We start from the raw sequence: 9,160 nt of genomic DNA, 5'->3' as shown, positions 1-9,160 counted from the left end.
AAACTCCAGGCGCTTGAATCGCCTGATTCCGATAAACAAGCGAAAAGTTATACTAGAACAAAAAACGGATCAGGAATCGCGATCAGAAAAATCGCGGATTAAATCCGAGAAAAAGAAAAACGACGAACAGATTAACGAACTAACGTTCGTTATCTGGACCTAAAAGATGAACGCGTTCGTTAAAATGAACGAACGAGCGAATGCTCGCTAATTAAATAAACCGGAAAACCGATCTATTTAAAAAACGAAACTAAAAAAATGAACAAACCGACGAAAAACCGATCGGTTTTCTAAAAAAACCGGCGGCGAGATCTACCTACGGCGGATCCGGCGGCGGCGGCGGCGCGGTGGCGCTCTAGTGTTAGGGTTTGGGGGTGGGGCGGCTTGGGCTGGCTCAGGCCTTGGGCGGCACTACTTAAAGGCCCGACCAGGCGGAGTACTAGCCGGTTACGACCCAGAGTCGGTTCGGATCTTTTTTTAATAGTTACGCTCAGAAAAAACAGAAGGAATACTAAACGGACTTCAAAAATCCCGTAATAAATTTTCCCCAGCTTCTAAAATCAAGCCGCACAGGATGAACATTTATTTGGGGCCTAAATGCAATTTTGAAAAACGCACATTTTTCCTAAATTCAAATAAAATAACAAATAAATTAAAATAAAATCTTATTTCATTTTTTATTAAATCCTCAATATTTCTTTATTTTTGGGAAAGTCATTTTATCCCCTCTCTCATATTTTGATAATAGAAATAATTGAAGATAAAATAAATAAAATCAAATGATCTTGTTTTCAAAATTTGAGAAAACTCAAATATGAAAATAACGAAATCCCCAACTCTCTCTGAGGGTCCTTGAGTTGCTAGAATTTCTAGGATCAACCAAAATGCAATAAAATATGATATGCAGATGATGATCTAGTGTATAACATTCCAAATTGAAATTTGGGATGTTACAGTGTCTCATAAAGAGTACTTATGGCTGAAGGCCATCTAAATAACTTGAGGAAGCATCGAAGATAAATGAGTCCATCCAACTCCACGGCAAAACTGAGTGCATGAAAATGACCTATCGCACCTTACTCTTCGTCTAAAAATTCTGCAACATGATACATTGGAGCCGTGTAGGTCAGCACATGGACTATGCTTGCAAGATCACACTATAGAGAATAATTATGCAATAAAGCTACCACTACATGCATATTTGGCTGGTGGAGGCTCTAAGTTTAACATTTGCATAAAGCTAATTTTTCCCTACAACAAAGGAATAGATTTTATTTAACTACCAAGTTTATGTCATTATTGAGAAGGTTCCTCCAACTCAATCCCGAAAATAATATTAATAACCCAACAAATTCATTAAGTAAAGTGATGAGATCAATCAATAATTCAAATATCAGATACTCAAGATGTCCATAACCGGGGACACGGCTAACGATGATTAGTTTATACACTCTGCAGAGGTTTGTGCACTTTTCCCCACAAGACTTGACCACATCCATGATCGGATGATCGAGACATAGTCTTTCTGAAGCATTAACTCTTTACTCTGGGTAGACAGTACCACCTACTTTCCCCTACATGTGCTAGCCTACCATTGAAAGAGGTCACACGACTTATTCAACTATGCCAGAGCCCATAATGGCTTGTGGCTGCACACGGAAGTTTCTGAGCATGAATAATATTATGACCCCTTTGAGCCTGGGTGGCATACCATAGGATGATCACACGGGTACTCCGGGATATCCTAGGATAACACTGGATTGCTCCAAGTGCCCGCAACCAATCCACCCAGATGTGTATTGAAGTAGCCATCTTAAGTTTGCCTTAGTTAAAATCTCTCACAACTTGCATGAATCTCACATACCAATCCCGTCTACGAGCATGGCTAAGCAATATGTAACAAACGTATAATTGCCGGGGTTGATAAAAAGATAATAGGTTCCTACCTCATAAACTACTTCCCATATCCACATGTTCACAATCCTACTCATGCAATGTTTGAGGGTTGAAACTAATGCACAAAACTGGGTAATAAAGGGATATGATCAAAGTGTAACTTGCCTTGCTGACAATCGGAAAACCCTAGAGATTCGTAGTAGCAAGCTTCGCACGCCGGGTACTCTTTCGTAAACAAACAATAGCATACATAAGCACTCAAGCATAAGATGCAAAGGTAAAACCCAATAAAAGATCTAAACAGAAAGTACAAGTGAAGATCTTCGATTTGCAAAAAGAATCAATCTAATCGGAGATACAAAACTCAAACTACGATCAAAAGAAGTTCAAATTCAAATATGTTTGAAACCAAATTTTAAACTTTCAAAAACATGTTTAAGTTGGTTATCTAAATAGAGGGGATTGTAACGAAGAATTTGGTGTTGGTTTCGTTGGATTTGGACAAACGAGCAAAAAGTAGTGATCGTGTGAAGATGAGGGCCTAATCTATGAGAAAACTATTCACGGATAGGTCCTTGGCCGAAAATTAAACTAAAAAGAAAAATCTAACGAACAAACGTTCACTAACAAAAACTAACAAATAGAAGCGTTCACTAACAGATCTAAATGAATGAATGTTCACTAATTAAACTAACATAATAAAATAAACCAATCTAAAAAGAAAAGCCGAAACTAGAAAAAAACAGGGTGGGTTTTTCGGCGATTATACCGGTTTGAAAGAAAAAAAAACGGCGGCGGCGGATCGGGCTCTGGCAGATCGGCCAGCGGCAGTGCAGCGGGTCCGGCGACGGCGCGGGCACCGGGCGGCGGGAGCGAGCGGCGGCGGCGGCATGGACAGCAGGCGATGGCAGCGAGCGGCGGCGACGCGGCGGCTCGGCTTGGTGGAGAGGAAAGGGGCGGCGACACGACTTATAAGAGGGCCCGGGAGGGGCTCCGACTTGGGGGAGGGGCGGGCGCGGGGCGGCTCGAACTCCGGCGAGTCCAGCTCCTGCACGACAGGGAAGGCGGCAGCGCGACCGGCCGGCTGGGCCTTCGGCCCAGTTCGGTCCGGAACTCCCATTTTTTAAATAATTTCGCCGTGAAGAAAAAATCCAAATAAAATAAAACAAAAATCCTAAAATTCCGGAAACAATTTTCACCGTCCTCTCCAAATGTTTAGGACAAAGTGAACATTTTTCTAGGCTAAATGCAATTTTTTAAAATGCACATTTTCCCCTAATTTAATAAAATTCAAACGAATAAAATTGCAAATAAATACATTCTTATTCAAAATTAAATTTCCAATATTTCCTAGCTGTTTTGAAGAAGTCATATTATCTTCTCTCATTTATTTAAATTGAAATAATTGGAAAAATAATTTAAATAAAACCACTTTCATCCAATTACCAATTTTGAAAAATTCAAAAATGTATTTTTATGAAAACCTCCAACTCTCTCAATTGGTCCTTGAGTTGCTTAAGGCTTCTAGGATCAAAATTTCCAATTAAACCAATTCAAAATGCATAAATCATGGATGCATATGATGACCTAATGATTAACATCCAAATTGAAAATTGGGATGTTACAATCTTCAACATATACCAGGTTCCTAATCACAAATCTCATCTCCTTGAAATTTACATTATTTGCCATTTGCCTCTCGTTTCCCTCTCCCCCACTTCACAAAAAAATGTTGTTTTATTCGCCCCTCTTTTTCCGTTCATCGTTTTCTTGCCGGATCTGTTTTTGAGTGCAATCTTGTTGCGTAAGCATCATGACTCAAGAGAACACTAAGTTGTGTGATTTCTCAAATACCAATATCGGCACTCTGCTTGCTCCTCCCGCCAATAGTGCGGAGACTTGAGATATTAATACTACTTTGTTGAATCTTGTTATGAAAGATGAATTTTACGGTACTCCTAATGAGGATGTCGTGTCCCATCTTAATACCTTCATGGAATTATGCGATATGCAAAAGAAAAAAGATCTGGACAATGATGTGGTGAAGATGAAATTATTTCCGTTTTCCTTGCACGATTCTGCAAAAAATTGGTTCTCCTCTTTGCCTCGCAATAGTATCGATTCTTGGAATAAATGCAAAGATGCTTTTATCACTAAGTATTTTCCTCCTGCAAAAATTATTTCCCTTAGAACTGAGATCATGAATTTCAAGCAACTTGAACATGAGCATTTTGCACAATCTTGGGAAAGGATGAAAATCATGCTAAGGAATTGCCCAACTCATGGGTTAAATCTTTGGATGATCATACACAAATTTTATGCGGGTTTGAATTTTGTCTCTCGTAATATTTTAGATTCCGCCGCGGGTGGTACTTTTATGGAAATTACTTTGAGTGAAGCTACCAAATTGCTTGATAATATTATGGCAAATTATTTGCAATGGCATACCGAAAGAGCTCCTACTAATAAAAAGGTTAATTCGGTTGAAGAAATTTCTTCTTTGAGTGAAAAAGTTGATGCTCATGTGAAATTGGTTGCTAGTAGGAGTGCTCCTATTGATTTTAATGATATGCCTTTGTCTACTCTGATTGCGAAAAATAGTGATGCCATAGATGTGAATTTTATTTCTCGAAATAATTTCAACAACAATGCTTATAGAGGTAATTTTAGTCCTAGGCCTTTTCCTAGTAATTCCTCTAATAATTATGGTAATTCCTATGGAAATCAATCTTATAATAATAATAATAGGAACACCTCTGATCTTGACAATAATATTAAATAATTTATAAACACACAAAAAGTTTTCAACGCTTCCATAGAAGAAAAGTTGAATAATATTGATGATTTGTCTAGAAGTGTTGATAGAATTGCTCATGATGTGGAAAATCGCAATTTTTTTTGCCTAAAGTAGATGAATCAATTAAAGCTCTTTATATTTCTATGGAGGAAAGTAAGAAAAGAACCGCTATGCTTAGAGCTAAAAGAGAATTTTAGAAAAAACATTTTCTAGTGATTTCTTTTGCAAAAGTGATGAAGATCTTAAAACGATTGGTGTTTCTTCTATTGATTCCTTGTTTAGTAAAGTTAAGATTGATGAAAAAGGGACTGGAGAAGAGTCAACTTTAGGTAGAAGGCGTCCCAATGATTTGGAGGGTGAAAATCTTGTTGAGAAAATTGATAAAGGTGGGTTTTAAGAGGTCAAAACTTTAGCTAGTGATGTGCCCACTTTTTGGATTACAAAGACTTTAATTATGATAGTTTCTCTTTGATTGATTGTATTTCTTTGTTGCAATCCATGATAAATTCATCACATGCCTATGAACAAAATAAAGCTTTTACTAAACATATTGTTGATGCTATGATGAAAGCTCTTGAAGAAAAATTGGAATTATAAGTTGATATTTCTCCATCATATCTATAATTTTTGATTGTTCCATGCCAATATTATTCAACTTTCATATACTTTTTGGCAACTTTTTATATTATTTTTGGGACTAACATATTGATCCAGTGCCCAGTGCCAGTTCCTGTCTGTTGCATGTTTTTGTTTTCGCAGAATATCCATATCAAACGGAGTCCAAACGGGATAAAAACGGATGGAGCTTATTTTTGGAAAATATGGAAAATTCGGAAGGAAAATCAACGCGAACCAGTGCCCGAGGTGGTCACGAGGCAGGGGGCGCCCCCCCCCTAGGGCGCGCCCCTACCCTCGTGAGCCCACCGTAAGGCGGTTGTCGCTCTTCTTTTGCCGCAAGAAAGCTAATATTCGGAAAAATCATGGCGAAGGTTTCAGGCCAATCGGAGTTACAGATGTCCATATATATACGAAACAGTGAAACAGAGCCAGAACAGAACGCAGAACCAGAGAGAAACAGAGAGATAGATCCAATCTCAGAGGGGCTCTCACCCCTCCCATGCCATGGAGGCCAAGGACCAGAGGGGAAACCCTTCTCACATCTAGGGAGGAGGTCAAGGAAGAAGAGGAAGAAGGGGGCCCCTCTCCCCCTCTCCTCCGGTGGCGCCGGAACTCCGCCATGGCCATCATCATCATCACCGCAATCTTCACCAACGCCTCCGCCATATTCACCAACATCTCCATCACCTTCCCTCCTCTATCTACAGCGGTCCACTCTCCCGCAAGCCATTGTACCCTCTACTTGAACATGGTGCTTTATGCTTCATATTATTATCCAATGATGTGTTGCCATCCTATGATGTCTGAGTAGATTTTCGTTGTCCTATCGGTGGTTGATGAATTGCTATGATTGATTTAATTTGCTTGCGGTTATGTTGCTGTCCTTTGGTGCCCATCATATGATTGGGCGCGTGGATCACACCCTAGGGTTAGTTGTGTGTTGATAGGACTATGTATTGGAGGGCAAGAGTGACAGAAGCTTCAACCTAGCATAGAAATTGATGCATACGGGATCGAAGGGGGACCAATATATCTTAATGCTATGGTTGGGTTTTACCTTAATGAACATTAGTAGTTGCGGATGCTTGCTAATAGTTCCAATCATAAGTGCATAGAATTCCAAGTCAGGGATGACATGCTAGCAGTGGCCTCTCCCACATAATACTTGCTATCGGTCTAGTAAAGTAGTCAATTGCTTAGGGGCAATTTCGCAACTCCTACCACCACTTTTCCACACTCGCTATATTTACTTTATTTTTTATTTATCTAAATAGACCCTACTTTTTATTTACGTACTCTTTATTATCTTGCAAACCTATCCAACAACACCTACAAAGTACCTCTAGTTTCATACTTGTTCTAGGTAAAGCGAACGTCAAGCATGCGTAGAGTTGTATCGGTGGTCGATAGAACTTGAGGGAATATTTGTTCTACCTTTAGCTCCCCATTGGGTTCGACACTCTTACTTGTCAAAAACTGTTGCGATCCCCTATACTTGTGGGTTATCAAGACCTTTTTCTGGCGCCATTGCCGGGGAGCAATAGCGTGGGGTGAATATTCTCGTGTGTGCTTGTTTGCTTTATCACTAAGTAATTTTTATTTGCTGTTCTTAGTTGTTTTTAGTTATGGGTAGGAAACGCAAAATACCAAAAAAATTAGTTGTACCTACTGAACCAATGGTTGAAGAACCAATCAAAATCTATCACACTGCTGAAGCTTATTACTTGGATCATCTTCGATCCCTATGTGCTCGTGCTAAAACCCCAACTAGCTTAGTTGAGGGCAAATCCTTAGATGAGCATGCTTGTTATATGTGACACCGTATATCTGAAAAAGGGAAACTATTATGGGGTCAAATTCAACGTTTGCAATGCTATGCTTGGAATTTATGTGAAATATATGATTTTACTTGTTGTTCTGGAAACCCTAAGAAACACCTTCCCTATCAATGTGAGTTTAGTAATAATGGAATCGTATCTTCGTATGCTAAGGGTGTTTATAATTACTATGATGTTCAACAAATTGAAGAATTTGTTGCTTTTAAGGGTGCTTCTGAAATTGCTTCTTTGATCGAAAAGTATGATGCTACTCTTCACAAATCTGAAAATTTTGCCATACTTGAATATTGTTATGAGAATTATGCTTCTAATGCTTATGTTAAACTATATATTGAGGACTACTCCGCTGTCCAAGAAGAGACTAATATTTTGCAGGAGTCTATGGAAGAAGAAATTGATGAAACTATGAGCTCATTGGATGAAAAAGATGAGGAGGAGAGCGAAGAACAAAAGGAGGAAGAGCGGATCGATCACCTGTTCCCACCTTCTAATGAGAGTAACTCTTCAACTCATACATTGTTTAATTCCCCTTCGTGCTTACCGAAGGATGATTGCTATGATGACTATTATGATCCCTATGATTCTTTTGAAATATCCCTTTTTGATGATGCTTGCTATGCTTATGGCCAAGATGCCAATATGAATTATGCTTATGGAGATGAACTTGCTATAGTTCCTTATGTTAAACATGAAATTGTTGCTATTGCACCCACGCATGATAGTCCTATTATCTTTTTGAATTCTCCCGATTATACTATATCGGAGAAGTTTGCACTTATTAAGGATTATATTGATGGGTTGCCTTTTACCGTTGCACATGATGATTTCGATAAATATAATATGCACGTGCTTGCTGGTCCTACTTGAAATTATTATGAGAGAGGAACTATATCTCCACCTCTCTATGTTTCCAACATGATAAAATTGCAAGAAACTGTTTATACTATGCATTGGCCTTTACTAGGTGTGCATGAATTGTTCTTTTATGACATGCCGATGCATGGGAAGAGAGTTAGACTTCGTCATTACATGATATATGTTACCTTGTGCTCACTACTAAATTACAAATCATTGTTAATTAAAATTGGCTTTGATATACCTTGGGATCCGGGTGGATTCACTACTTGAGCACTATATGCCTAGCTTAATGGCTTTAAAGAAAGCGCTGCCAGCGAGACAACCCGGAAGTTTTAGAGAGTCATTTATTTCTGTTGAGTGCTTTCATATAGTTTAAAAACAACAAAAATAAAGAGGGGAACCCAAAACTTTTCAAAAAGGAAAGTGAAAGTGAGAAAGACAAGCACTGTTGAAGTGGGAGAGCTCCTTGAACTTTGTTCATGCTCACGGCAACTTTGTGAATCTTGATTACAGAAACTTTTCAATAAAAATGATTATCCCCTTGTACAATTCCATTGTATTATAAAAATAATGTGCCAATGTTTGCCTTTAGGATGTTTACATTTGCTTGATGGTTTGTACGGTGCAGGACAGAAACTTTGGCTGTAGTGCGCGATTTTACATTTTTAGCTGGAATGTCAAATGGTTCTGATTATTTTTGCAATGTCTTCCTATACAAATTTTTTATTTTCCTAATTTTGGTAGAATTTTTCAAGTATCAGAAGTATGGTGAATGTTCAGATTATTACAGACTGTTCTGTTTTAGACAGATTCTGTTTTTGATGCATAGTTTGCTTGTTTTGATGAAACTATCAATTTATATCAGTGGATTAAGCCATGAAAAAGTTATATTACAGTAGACACAATGCAAAAACAAAATATGAATTGGTTTGCAACAGTACTTAGAGTAGTGATTTGCTTTATTATACTAACGGATCTTACGGAGTTTTCTGTTGAAGTTTTGTGTGGATGAAGTGTTCGATGATTGAGAAGGTCTCGATGTGAGAAGAAGGAAGAGAGGCAAGAGCTCAAGCTTGGGTATGCCCGGGGCACCCCAAGTAAATATTCAAGGAGACTCAAGCGTCTAAGCTTGGGGATGCTGGGGAGGCATTCC

This window comes from Triticum dicoccoides, chromosome 3A, assembly GCF_002162155.2.
Source record: "Triticum dicoccoides isolate Atlit2015 ecotype Zavitan chromosome 3A, WEW_v2.0, whole genome shotgun sequence".
NCBI lineage: Eukaryota > Viridiplantae > Streptophyta > Magnoliopsida > Poales > Poaceae > Triticum > Triticum dicoccoides.
Note: the sequence above shows the minus strand (reverse complement) of the source record.